This window comes from Eumetopias jubatus, unplaced genomic scaffold, assembly GCF_037043125.1.
Source record: "Eumetopias jubatus isolate StellerSeaLion01/CBP00866 unplaced genomic scaffold, mEumJub1_p1.0 scaffold_7, whole genome shotgun sequence".
Taxonomy (NCBI): domain Eukaryota; kingdom Metazoa; phylum Chordata; class Mammalia; order Carnivora; family Otariidae; genus Eumetopias; species Eumetopias jubatus.
In genome coordinates, this window is record NW_028274813.1 from 97,646,520 (window position 1) to 97,661,158 (window position 14,639).

The 14,639-nt window shown below is 40.6% G+C and overlaps 1 long non-coding RNA gene across 1 annotated transcript in view; it reads right to left on the reverse strand.

The window, feature by feature from the left end:
- The window catches only part of LOC114206495 (uncharacterized), a 96,176-nt gene that overhangs the window by 19,162 nt on the left and 62,375 nt on the right, over positions 1-14,639 (reverse strand). Inside the window, exon 3 of the long non-coding RNA XR_003608630.2 lies at positions 5,362-5,485. This is a non-coding gene — a long non-coding RNA (uncharacterized LOC114206495). The remainder of the gene's footprint in view (positions 1-5,361; positions 5,486-14,639) is intronic.

Here is a 14,639-nt window from a genome sequence, read left to right on the forward strand (position 1 = left end):
TCTTTGGACTACCTTGGAAGGTGATTCACTCTAAAGTCTTTGGCAAGGTCCAGTTGGAGGGCTGGCCAGAGTTTGGCAGATAGCAGGGGAAGGGGGCTTTATTTCTCATTATTCAGCTTTGGATCCCAACACAGATGGTCCTGATCTCCTCCTCCCCCACCTAAGAATTTTTCTAAAATGACACCCAAGTTTTTCTTGGCAGAAGTTATAATTCCTGGCAAACAGTTCATGCAGCTCTAATTATGATGACAGCTTTAATGGAGAAGATAATCATATTAAATGGTTCTTATTCAGTTCCATGTGATGAATTAGTGATTACCATGAAATGTGTTAAGCAGCCAAAAGTCAGGGAAAGGGATGATGTACTGAGCTACAAGTTGAGGTCTGAGGGATTCCAAAACTTGTGGGAGGTAGCACAAAATGACCTTTAAAGAGGAGATGCTGATTTTAATGTCTCTTGTGGCTCATATACTGAGTAAGAAACCCCCTTTTCCTAATGTGTCTGTTAAAGAAAAAATTATTCTGACACTTGTTAAAATGGCAAGTCTCCTTTACCAGGAGACTTTATTCAAGACTATTGCAATAGGAGCTGATTCTATTGCAATAGGAGAGAGATCAGATTCAACTCCCAATACAACAAAGACAAGCGGGCGTTTATTAGACAAAGTGCAGAGTTGGGGGGGGTCAGTGGATAGAAAACTACCAATAGGAGACATCAAGAGCACAGGGATTCTTTTCTAAGAGGATTCCTGCAAAAGGCTGGTCATGGACTTATACATCAACAGTGAGGGATGAGGGACTTGACCAGACATGGGGGGGTGGGAGGGGGGTGAGGTGGTTAGATATCAATGCTGGGGGTATTCTTGATAAACTTATTTAGCAGGATTCTTGTTAAAACTGGACTAGGCATGCCAAAGAAGGAGAGGGCCAAGATTGAAGCCTGAAAGTCTTTGTCAGTCCCTCCTCCTGATCAAGGAAGAGAGACATTCTTCTTTCCTCTGAACAATTTAAGTCCATTTCTTGCTCAGTCTCCTTTTGTTATAAGGACCAGCTGAACCATCTACTGGGACTTGGGAGTAGAGGATATTTACTGGAGAGTGCAAATAATCAGGCATTAAATGTGGGAAATTTCTATGAAAATAAAAAGAAAAATAAAGATTAAGGTTGAAGCAGACTATAAACCCAGTTTCTGAGTCCAGGGGGCAGCCAGTTGAGATTTCTAGATGCTGGGCTCGAAGCATCTTTAGGCGGTGAAATGAGGGTACGGTGATGATCTGGTAGATTTCTTAGGCTGCAGTTTGAATGTCTTGTGATGGTATAATATCAGGGTCATGGTTATTTCCCAGAGCAGAGCATGGAAGAAGTGGCACTTTCTATCAACTTCCTGAATGGCCTCCACAGCAGGAGCTCCAGGCTTAAAGGTTACCCATTATCCAGTGTCAGCTTGCAGGACAACCTAGGATCCCAGGAAGGATCCAGGCAGTCAGGTTTGAGTTCTTAGTGACACCAAGATACGCAGGTGGGAGAAAAATTGGAAACATTCCTTTGGACAGTTGTATAGCCAGATACTGGAGAAAATTAGGAGAACTGAGTATTTGGGAGGGACTAACAAAATGTGCAAGTTGGCAGGACTCAGTCCAGTCTGTAAGTATATAACAAAACCTCAAAGACAATCACTGGGACTAGAAGCTGATAGTCCACAAAGTTGTGCTATAGTTTTCATTGTAACATAAAATTTCTCTCTACACTCACCCTTTTTTTCACCAAAGTTAACCAAAGTAAGATTATTCTTGTTTACAAAATGAGTCTGGTCACATTAGATTCGGCCTATTATTTATATAAGTGTAGCAAGAAGAGTAACTGACCACATAGACCTTTGAAAATTTGCTTTGCTGGAACTTTTCATAAGGAAACTCAAATTAGACTTTTAATAGTCTCTCAAGGCTAGGAAGCCAAGACAAGAATTTGCCACCAGATTTCACTTGCAGGATCTATAGATTTGGGGGAATTTCTCCGTGCTCTAGGTCCCCAAAATATCCTAAGCTTCCTGGGCCTGCCAGGAAGTAACCTTCCTTACTCACCGACAAAGCTGCGAACCCTGTAAGCCATACCAGCCCAGTTTTCCCAAAAGGGCTTTGTAAGCATCATCTCCATAAAGTCAGCCTTAGTTCCTTGAAACTATTTGATCATAACTGATTCTATGCACATCAGTCTTAAATATGACATTCCACTCAGCCTCAGTTATATAACCAATGTTTCCAACTATGTCCTGTTCAAGGAGGAGAGATTCTTATTGGAACTTATGCAAATAATTATATCACCATGAAAATAAGAATACTCAGGTAAGAGTTTCTGAATTCTGGAGTAATCAGGCAGGGAGAAAAGATAAATGTTTCATTTCTGTTTACAAAAAATATTATCTACCAAATTGTTGTGAGCTATAACTTAAAAGAAAAGGAAAAGGAATTCCTTAAATCCAGCAGCAATCTTCCAAACAAAAACCATAATCACCCTTCATCAGTTCATTCAGTTTTATGTAATTTATTCTTGTTCTGCTTGGTCTTGAGTTAGCAGTTTTATGAACCCATCAGTTTCTCCACCAAAGTTCTAGGCTCCTTTCTCAGTCAAATAGTATGGTCTTAAAGTAATTTAAGCACTGACATCAGAAGCCTACATCCTTGAGACCTGTTCTAGTCCTTTGCATGGGTCTCTTTCCATTCCTTTTTGTTAAAGATAAAGCACCCTGGCCTACAGCTAATTGCAAGTGCTTTCAGAGAAGACTCAGAGTAAAACAAAAACTGTCTACTAATGACAAAAGATTTTAAATGGCGAAAGATCTGAGGAGAATTCATCATAAAAATGATGCAGTTGATAAGGGAATTTGGTTATTTCTGTGGTTTAGAACATTTAAAAATAATAACTAGAATTATGACTGGTAACATTATACCAGAACATAACACGGACAGTGAGGGTATTGACAAACCTCATACAATTTCTGAAATGTTTGTATTAGTAATATTTTATCCATACAAATAAAACCTAGAGAAGGTTAAAGTATCTTTTATTTGACAATACTTTTCATGCAACTGAACATATCTAAACCTAATTGTTTCTTGGCATCTCTCTTTTTCAAAATAAAAGAAAAAAATCCTTTAAGATTTTGAAAGAGCCATCTGAGAAATCTCAAGTTCAGTTCAAGATCAAGATTTCATTTAGGATTTGATTCTGGGAGGACAAAATTGTCCAAAAGATCAAAAGGTTTGAATACTCGACTAAAAACAATCCCAGGTTACTATGAACAATACTTAGCTACCTATTTAGCCAAAGTTACAAGAAAAGAATTCAAAAGTAAATAGAGGACAGAACATGACTGTGAAAGTTTTTAAAAGTTAGCAGTTTTAGAAGTGAGAAGACTTGGGGATGCCTGGGTGGCTCAGTTGGTTAAGCGGCTGCCTTTGGCTCAGGTCATGACCTCAGGGTCCTAGAATGGATCCCTGCTTTGGACTCCATGCTCAGCGGGGAGTCTGCTTCTCCCTCTCCCTCTGCCCCTCTGCCTGCTTATGCTCTCTCTCTCTCTCAAATAAATAAATAAAATCTTTTAAAAAATTATCTCAATATTTAATGAATATTTGACATAGCATATCTCTAAGGTTGGAAGTTACAAAAAAGATTTTGGAAATTGTTTTTAGGCAAATATAACATTAGACAAAGCTAGCCCTCATCTCAAGTTATTTCCCTGTTAACTATTTTGTACAGTACATGCATGTTAGGCAAGTATCAAAAAAAAAAAAAAAAAGAAATCACAAAAGCAAAGAAATCTAAAAATGGTTAAATACCAAATGCATACTTGTATTATACTTAATACTGATAACTCAGAAGACAGAGCTGTTCTTATTAAACAGTATTAAATTAGTCTTATTTACCAAAGATTTTCCCAAGCCACATAAACCTGAAAAGCATTTGGGTTAATTTCTATATTTCTGAGAGATTTAGGAATATTTAATTTATATAAGCACTTATTTATCTCTAAGCCAATTTATGAAACTTCTTCACAAGATTTTATAAATTTTTTTGGTAATACCATCTAGACGTAGAAAAATATCACATATATATAACATACATATACAAACATAACTATATAATCATATAGACAGATGCAAATAGAGATCCTGCTGCTTTCAGCTGCTTTCATTCTAACACTGCAGCCATGAGGGATGCCTAGGTGGCTCAGTTGGTTAATTATCTACCTGTGGCTCAGGTCATGATCCCAGGGTCCTGGGATCAAGCCCTGCATCAGGCTCCTTGCTCAGCAGGGAGCCTGCTTCTCCCTCTGCCTGCCACTATCCCTGCTTGTGCTCTCTCTCTCTCTCTGACAAATAAATAAATACAATCTTAAAAAAATAAAATAAAATTGTAGCCATGAGTCAGGTAAACATAGCAATAAAAAACTCACTGGTTTATATAAAATAATTGGCTCTTGTTTTTGATCCACTTTATATTTTTATCCCAAATTGTGTTTCTGACAGATGGAACAAGTTAAGGTTACCTGCTCAATTGACAGTTAATGCTTTTTATCAATATTTGTGGAGGAAACTTTTAAGATTTTGTTTTGCCCTGCACGTAGTTTCTTTGGGTGGTCCCTGGGTCTCCTGAGAGCCCCCAGTGGAAGACGGGGGACGTAAAGTTCAAAGTTCAAGTGACTGGAAGAAATTGAGGGGCTAGAATGGGAAAGAGAAAGTCTTGCAGGGGTGGACAGAGAGATGGAAGAGGTAGGGGCTTGAAGCCAGTCCTATCAATGGATTCAAAGGAATGGAGGACTGGAGGTGGTAAAAAGAAGAAGGAGGAATGGAAACAGTGCTGAGAGAAATCTTAGACAAACCAGTTTGGGGAAGTCATTGAAGTTCCCAATTATCCTTTGTAAAATTAGTCCAACAAAAAAGGAAGTAGAGAGCTAGTGCCATGGTGGTGGGACATATAGACATCAGGGGTATGAGAAGGGGGTTTCAGTCTATAGAGAAGCTCCCTTGTTCTTCACTCATGATACCTTGCTAACAAAGAAGCCTGGGACTCTAACCCAGTCTCCATTTGCCTGGGACTCTAACAGAGTTTTTAGAGTAGAGGCCTCCAAAAGAGTCAGGAATTTGCCACTTCAAGGGTCAGGGAGTAAATTCCCACTCAGAAAGATCCAAGAAGACATCCATCCAGAAAGATGCTTGCTTAAACAGGCACTTTTCAACCAAAGAATCCTGGGACTCTAACCTAGCCTCAGAGGGTATACTCAGAATCTTAAGAATCAAAATCTGCCCTTACCATGCTTTAACAGTCTGTCATCCAGAGCAATGGTTCAGGAGTTGTACTCACCATTGGATCCCTAATCAGTCAAGAGTGAAACAAAGTCTTTAGATGTGTACACTTGAGGTCCTGGAGGAGAGGTTCCAGGGGTCCAATGATGAATTTAATTCTGTACCAAGTCATGGCACCATAACTGTAAAAGAAAAGAATTATTCAGACACTTATTAAAATGGTAAGCAAGGGGTGCCTCGGTAGCTCAGTCAGTTGAGCATCTGACTCTTGATCTTGGCTCACGTCTTGATCTCAGGGTCATGAGTTCAAGCCCTGTATTGGGCTCCCCACTGGGCATGGAGCCTACTTAAAAAATAAAAATACATAGGGGTGCCTGGGTGACTCAGTCGTTAAGCGTCTGCCTTCGGCTCAGGTCATGATCCCGGGGTCCTGGGATCGAGCCCCGCGTCAGGCTCCCTGCTCAGCGGGAAGCCTGCTTCTCCCTCTCCCACTCCCCCTGCTTGTGTTCCCACTCTCGCTGTGTCTGTCTCTGTCAAATAAATAAATAAAATCTTTTAAAAAATAATAATAAATAAATAACTAAATAAATAGGGGCACCTGGGTGGTGGCTCAGTCATTAAGCGTCTGCCTTCGGCTCAGGCCATGATCCCGGGGTGCTGGGATCGAGCCCCACATTGGGCTCCTTGTTCAGCGGGAGCCCTGCTCTCCCTCTCCCACTCCCTCTGCTTGTGTTCCCTCTCTCTGTGTGTCAAATAAATAAATAAAAAATATTTAATAAATAAATAAATAAAATGGCAAGGAAGACTTTATTCAGGACAATTGCAATAAGTGCACTGTAGTAGGGGAGAGATTACAGCAAAGACAACAGGGGATTTATAGCCAATAGGCAGAGTGAAGGGGTCAGTGGTTGGAAAATTATTAAGAGGAGATTCAAGGGTAAGGGGATTCTTACTAAACGAACTTGATAGCATTCTTGCTAAAACTGGGATAAGGATGGGGACCAAGGTGGAGACCTCATAGAGAAAAGGGCTCAGAGAAGCCTGACTGAACTATGGTCAAAGAGAAAGTATGTCATGTCCACCACTAATACACATACTTTTACAGACAAAGGTAATGGAAAGAAGGAAGGAAAGAAGGAAGAAAAGGCTTATAAAAGTGCCTTCTTAACTCAGACTATTTTGAGTGCTACCACATATTTGTTTGTGGGTGAGAAATTTGATCTTTCTCAATAGCCAAAAGATATTTAGGGCCAAGTCTTTAAAAATAAGGAGGGGATCAAATCGAGTTAACAGAGTTACAACTACAAAGCAATGAGCTGGCTTTTCTTGTGTGTGGTTTACAAATAGGTTGACCAAACTCGACCCCTTTTGCCTGGCACTCTCCCAGTTTGAGGACTGAAATCTCCCTCAGTTCCAGGTAAGCCAGGGAAGTTGACCTAAGGCTACTCAGTTTTAAAACTCAAGGTCCCACATCCTGAGAAACCCTTCAGTACCAGACAAACTGAGACAGTTCATCATCCTGTGTGTAAAGAGAGCTCTGAAGGTACTTCAACAAGAAGTTCTGAAAGCATTTTCAGTCATGGCACATGACAAACTGGATGTCTGGCTTTCAATGTAAGGATTGGGTTTTGTTTGTTTGTTTGTTTTTAAGATTTTATTTATTTATTTGAGAGAGAGCGAGAGAGCAGGAGCAGAGGGGAGGAGCAGATGGAGAGGGAGAAGCAGGCTCCCCACTGAACAGGGAACCCGATGCCGGGCTCGATCCCAGGACCCTGGGATCATGACCTGAGCCAAAGGCAGATGCTTAACTGACTGAGCCACCCAGGTGCCCCAGGAGTGTTTAAAAAAAAAAAAAAAGCCTCATTTGTTTAGTCACATATTATGTAGGAAAATAAATATTCACCCTGATTCCTATTTAGTTAAAAGTATGTTTACTTAGCTACTTAAATGCAAATAAAAGCCCAAGAACCTCTCCACAAATGCTTGGCTGAACAAAGCTTGTTTACCAAATTAAAATACTTGTGTACAATTATGCATGTTTTCTTTTTAAATTAATATATCTCTTTATGTTTTGCTGCAAAATTCCTATTAGAAAAAAAGACATTCAAATTTGCTATTCGTTCATCCGTAAGCTACAGTAACTATAGTCGTTAGGTGTGGGAACCAAAGTGTGTGTACATGTGTGTGGTCTTCCATGGGGAAGAGACCTTCTTTACCCTCATTGTCTCCAAACTCTAATTTATCTGTACTTTCACTCATTTTCCCAAAGGGTGTGTTGTTCCTTTAGAAGGCTTTTTTTTGGTGGGAGAATGCTAGAGGTGGATAAAGAGGATTAGATGATAGCAAAATCTTGCTCAGAAAGCTCTGTTGTTGCTGTTCTGCTCTGATTAGTAAAAAACACCTTAGGGTGACATTAGTTTATCCTTTCAAAATCTATCTTATATGCTTTCTATATGTTTTCCCATTTGTGTGAGGACCTCTCTCCCTAACAAGTGGTGGTCAGGAAAGCTGGGAGGGGATGTGGTAGCTGGGACCCTGTCACTTGTCTAAGGGTCCCTGGAGCTGAAGAGGAAGAGATTCCAGAGGAAGCAACTTAGAGAGAGGCTGAATTAAAAACTACTTAATGCCAAAGCGTCTAAATATGAGGACAAACTGGGAAAACCACTGAAAACGAGGAGGTTAGAAATAGAGTGTGCAAGCAGAAACGAAAAATTAAGGTAGCTGCCTGATGGCAGTGGACATTTTAACCAGGACTTGCTCTTCTGCCACTCTGCATTCTACTAGACTCCATTGTCCAGTGTGGGTGACTACAAAGACTTACCTGTTCAGGGTTCTGAGTGTGGGGGAGGGAATTTCCTGTGTTTGGTTCTCTAACTTGCTTCCCTTCTCATGGTCAAAGTACCAGAGCTGGCTGTGGTACTGCTGGGAATCCAGAACCTTTCAAAAGATTTTTGGGTCTTCCAGCTTGGTTGTCAGGGTAAACTGATGGAGTTCTGCGTTGAAGGCAGGGTGTGTGGGAGCTGGGCTAGTGGAGCTGGTGGAAAGAGACCATCTCTCCTTTTACTATTGAAAGGAGCAACCAGAAGAGAGCTAGGACAATTTCACATCATCACAGTTACTAATTTGTAATACTAATACTGTCTCAGGCTTCCTTCTACATTCCTGCTTGGCTTCTTCTTAGTCTGCTGGCTCCTCCTGCTCATTCCTGATTTTTAACTCTGTCTAAACCTCTTCTGTTCTTTAAATATGTTCACTCATTTTGGAGGAGATTTATCTAGTCCCATGGCTTTCATTTCCTTCTCCCTGTCAATAATTCCCAGATCTATATATTCTTCAGTCCTGATATTTCCCCTGAGCTCCAGACTTAACAAACATATCATGCCACCTACTTGACATTTCCATTAGATGTCTAATTAGAATTTCAAGTTGAACATTTTTTTTATTTTTTTATTATTTATTTATTTATATATTTGAGCGAGCGAGAGAGAGAAACAGCAACAGCATGAGAGGGGAGAGGGTCAGGGGAGAAGCAGGCTCCCCGCTGAACCAGGAGCCTGATGTGGGACTTGATCCCAGGACTCTGGGATCATGACCTGAGCCGAAGGCAGTCACTGAACCAACTGAGCCACCCAAGCACCCTTGAACATTTTTTTTAAATAGAACTGGATTTTATCTCCCAAACCTGTTCTCCCACAGTTTCCTCCACTGCAGCTACTGGCTTTACCATTCACCTATGCTATGGTCTGAATGTGTCCCCCCAAAACTCATATGTCAAATCCTAACCCCCAAAACTGATGGTATTAGTGGGTGAGGCCTTTAGGAGGTGCTTAAAAACACTCATGAATGGGAATAGTGCCATTATAAAAGAGCTCCAGGGACATCCCTAACCCCTTCCACCATGCGAGGACACAGCGAGAAGGGCTGGCTATGAACCAGGAAGAGGGCCCTCACCAGAAGGTAACCAGGCTGGTGCCATGATCCAGACTTCCAGACTCCTGGACTATGAGCAATAAGTTGTTGTGTAAAGATACCCATTCTGTGGTATTTTGTTATAGAAGCCTGAATGGACTAAGAAAATACAATACCTCAGAATGTAAACTTAAAGCCCATTCTTAACCACTTTATTCTTCTTACACCTAGATATCATACAAATCCAATTGTGTGGGTCCCTATATGTGCCTGATGGCTAGGGCTGGGTGTCCTCAGAATTCCCAGCCAGATGATTTCCAGGATTAGTGCTATAAGTCTTCACTCATGGTTCTATGCTTTCCAGGATTGGGTATGAAATGGTAAACCCAAAGTGCTTGAAAAAGATGACACTGATGCAAACTGAGTCTCTGCATTTATCTTAGCCACTTTAGTCTCTATGACAAGTGATCTTTGTTCCCAAGAAGGATGAGCAATAGAATTTTTCCAATAGCCAATTTCCCAGGGAAGGAAGTGGAGGCATGAGGGTTGGGTCCTCTTGGGGTCTAATGTTTCCAGTTTGAATGGTTGGAGACATTCATATGGGTTGGGCCGGGTCAGGTAGGCTAGTGGAAGGTTGGAGGAATTAAGCAAGGCTTATTGGAAAGCTGCATCTCCCTCTGAGGATGAAAAAAGGCCTCTTTCCCTTTTGAAAGTATGTTATTCCAACAGCCAAGGAAAAGAAATGTGTAATGAATTTTGTAATAAATCCCAGGAATTGCTAAATATATGTAATGAACCATGTGGGCTCTTACTGTGGGACCATGAACACTTGAAGCACAATGCAGATGTCTTGGCTGTACAGAATACAACCCAGAAATTCCTCCATTTTCTTGAACATGTACTTTTCAGCATTGGCCTGCAGGTGGGGCTGTAGCCCACAGAGGGACTACATGTTCTACAGTATGGCAAGGGACTGATGGGATGTTAGATCCAGATAAGTAATTAGGGTATTGCCCAAGTAGATCTTGCCTCCTTGATTCCAGATGTGATTCATTCAGCACAAGAAGATGACTAAGGCACTGCACAGTCCAAATGACACCATAATCTGACAGAGTGAGCCTCTCCCATTGTTCTCAAAGCTTTTGGACCAGTACATGGAAGTATCTACAACCTCCTCCATGTCCAGGTAGGTGATAAGAGAAAAACTGCCTTCTGGATAAGCCCCAATGAACTGCCCATGTGAAGTTGCTAGTGCCTTTGAAGAAAGGACATCTATCTATGAGTAAAGTGGTCAATTCTCTCATAATGCTCCTTCCTAGGCTCAAAACAGCAGGTTAGCATCCCCACTCCACCTCCTGCCACGTCGTCCACCTCTGCTAAAGCTTGTGAAAAATATTGTTGCCCATAACTGGCTTGGCAGGAAGGCAAACATATTTGGAGTAGGGTCACAAATTCATTCACTTTGCCCTTAGATGTGCAAAGAAAATGCAGCTTCTTTATTTCCTTGTAATACATCTGCTCATCCACAGAGAACCAGGAAAAAGAACCCTACATTTATCCCATTCAGTTAAATTTAGTTCAGTTCAATAATTCAGATAACCCCTTTATGTGAATTCTCTTTCATTTCTTTAAGTAAAATGGTAAATCTTTCAAGTTTTCTCTTCATCTCTTTGTGTCCTTCAGGATAGCATCTGTGTGTATTGGGGTCTATAAGGGTTTAGATGACCCATAGCAGCAGAGATGAGATCATCTGGATCTTCACTGGTGAATAGTGGAGTGGTTGGATTTTCTGTTCCTTGGACTGGTGACCACTAAAGTATAGTTTTTCTAGTGTAGCTTTTCTCTCTCTCTCTCTCTCTCTCTCTTTAAGATTTTATTTATTTGTCAGAGAGAGGAGAGAGCACAAGCAGGGGGAGTGGCAGGCAGAGGGAGAAGCAGGCTTCCCACTGAGCACGGGGCCTGATGCGGGACTCAATCCCAGGACCCTGGGATCATGACCTGAGCCAAAGGCAGACGCGTAATGACTGAGCCACCCAGATGTCCCTCTGGTGTGGCTTTCTGAGATCAAGTACTACCTATCTCTGAAATCTCTAGTTCTGGTCTTCTCAAAGTTCACATTCAGCTACCTTTTTGTTTTGACCAGAGTCCTCCAAAGTACTTCTGTGCTCTCAAAACACATGGAACTTGCTGGGTCACTTGTACACCAGGTCATGTGAGCCTAGGAGGGAGCTCAAGCTCATCTATCAACTCACCTCCCACTACACCTCCTCAGTGTCATTCCTAGCCAAGACTCTGACCTTTGACCTTGCTTCTGCTCTGTCTTCCTTATTCCATAATCCTTTAGAACTGGAAGGGGCAGTCTTTAGACAATTCATTCGTCCATGTAATATTTCCCTTGTAGGCTACAGAAATGAGACTCATGGCTTAGCTTCCATAGTTAGAAAGGATATCTTCTCTACACTTAAGAAAAAACACTGTGATTTGAGTTCCCCTAACTAGTTCTAGATATGCCTTAAATCTGAAAGCCTAGTTTTAAGTCTTGATGTAGAGTCAGTACAAAATATAACCAAAGTCTCAAAGGTCAGAAATTACTTTGTTCTATAGCTACACACTGTCCAGTATGGTAGCCAGTAGCCCCATATGGTTATTTAACTTTAAATTTAAAATAATTAAAATTAATTAAAATTTAGAAATACAGGTCCTCATACTAGCCACATTTCAAGTTTTCAGTGGCCACATGTGGCTAGTGGCCACCATATTGGACAGCAAGAATATAGAATACTAACATCATTGTTAATGTAATGAAAGTTTTATTGGATGGCTATTCTAGAGTTGAACCCACTTCCCTTTCCTGAAGCACTAAGATACTTTATGGAGAAGGAAGCTTCCCATAACCTAAGTTTTACAGGATATGGCACTACATCTAAAAAGATATTTTTAAATAATTACTCCTAATAGTTGTTGCCCAGGACTCCTAAGAGGTTGGGTTAGTCAATAAGTCCCACCTACTTCTCCAAGAGTCAGTGACGTTCTCTGTTTCTCCTAAGGAGAGGGTACATAGTTTGTGGAGCTTAGTGCAAATTCAAAATTTTTAAATTTTATTCAAAGTTATTTTAAAATGTCAAGATATCAGTAACAGAGTATTAATGCAGTTACTGACTTCTCTGAGTGAGGGGCCAGTATAACTGCATAGGTCTCACACCTAGGAAGCTGGCTTTGTTCAAGATAATCGTACCTAAAAAAGAAATCAAGGCAGCCCTGTAGGCTCACTGGGGAATTTGCTCATGAGTGGCAATGCCAGGGACCACAACTGGGCCAGTGCTGGCCATGCTCAGACGTTAATTCAGACAGCTGCCCAGGGAATGCCTGTAAATGGAGGGAGCCACCTAGCCAAAAGGAAGCGACAGGAAATAAGGGCCCCAACATGTTGTATTGGAAAGCCCAATGCTCGAAGGTCTTGGCATGTCAACTGCTTCCAGCTGGGTATGTTTCCAACCAAACCAGGGCCATGTGCAGCCAGGAAGGCTGAGATTTGTCATGACCGTCATTTTAGAAGCTACTGGAGGACAGGGGAAAGGCCACACACCCAGAAACTTCAGCTTTCCTGCTTGGACAGTTGATGTATGGTATCCAGGAACTTGTGCACAGGGGAGGTCTTCCCTGCCTCAATCTGAGAGACAAGGGGATTTGAGGAAAGGCCAGAACAACAGTCACTCAAAACTTCAAAAATGAATCATCAATGCCAAGGAGTAAGATGGAAAAAAAAATAATCTACTTGTAAGTTGGCTAAGCAGAAGCTGAGGAAAACAGACAAAAACTAAAAGATCTAAGGTGGAAGGTGAGACTTGGAACCTGTAAACATTCTGTAAGATAAGTTAATTAACTCCCACAGCTTCTTAGAGTGTAGCAGATTGGTACCTACAGGGAAATGCTGGTTAAAATTTAGTAAAAAATAATTTTTTAACAAACAGCTGAGCTCAAAAGGAAAAAAAAAAAAGTCTCAGAATAAAAAGAGGAAAAAAAAACCCATAGTGGTTTCAGTGTGAGTTGACCCTCTGATTCACTTGATGGTCTACATAGTTCTTGTTCAAGGTTTTCTTCAGGTGTCTTTGTCGGTCATATTGATCCCCCATCTTGGGCAAAGACCTGGCCCTGAGCCCAGCCCAGGCTCTTGGCCACCCTCTCTGTTCAAGCTTAGAAGCTGAATAAAGGATCTCCCTGAGCTTCCTGAAACACAGATTCTGGGGACCCAAGTAATGTCCTTGAATGAAGACCCTTAAAGTATGAAAAGAGTAGAAAAGTCCAACCACTCAGCCTGGGAAAGCAGTAGGGAAGCTTGTGGTTTTAATTTCTCAAAAGGGACTTTTAAATTTTTATCCTAACCCTAGGCAGATAGCAAAGTTCTAGTAGAGAGTAAAGAGGAAAATACTTTTAAAACTAGATCAACCTAGGGGCGTCAGTTAAGCGACCGATTCTTGGTTTTAGCTCAGGTCATGAGATGAGCCCTCCATTGGGCTCTGTACTCAGTGTGGAGTTGGCTTGAGATTCTCTCCGTTTCCCCCTGCCCTCCCCCTCTGCCCCTTCTCCCATGTTCTCTCAACCTCTCTAGTAAATAAATAAATAAAATAAAATAAAATAAAAAAACTAGATCAACCTAATAGAAAGTAGAGAAGAAAAAAATCAAAATTAAAGAATGGTAAATAGAAAACAACATAATGGTAGAGAAAAGTCCAAACAGGTCAATAATCAAAGTATATAAATATTAATATATTGACCTTGCCTACTAAGAGACAGAGATTCTCATAAGGACTTTTAAAAATTCAACCATGTACTGCTTATTAAGAGACACACCTAAAACATGATGGAGAGATCATTATGTAAGTGGTAACATGTACTAAAAATTTAATAAAAATTAAACAAATATAATAATATCAATATCAATTTTTTAACTTTCAGTCAAAAGGAGGGTTATTATATGAAGATACAAGGATAAATAGAATAATTCACATTGAAGAAATAGTCATTTGGAACCTCAAATGTGTTTTTGTGTGGGGGGGGTATATGTGTGTGTAAATCAAAAATCATAGTTGTAGAAGACATAAACAACATAAGTAATCCTACACCCAAAATTCAAAATACACATTATTTCTAGCACACATGAAACATTTATAAAAACTTACTGTAATATGTCAAAAAGCAAATTCCAAATGAATACTAATGACCCAAAATCATATAAAACATGTTCTCTGATAACAATGAGATAAAATTAGAAATCAATATAATAGCTACACTGTCCTATTCATGTTAAAAGCTTCTAAATATAGGGCACCTGGGTGGCTCAGTTGGTTAAGATCTGCCTTCAGCTCAGGTCATGATCTCAGGGTCCTGGGATTGAGACCCACATTGGGCTCCCTGCTCAGCGGGGAG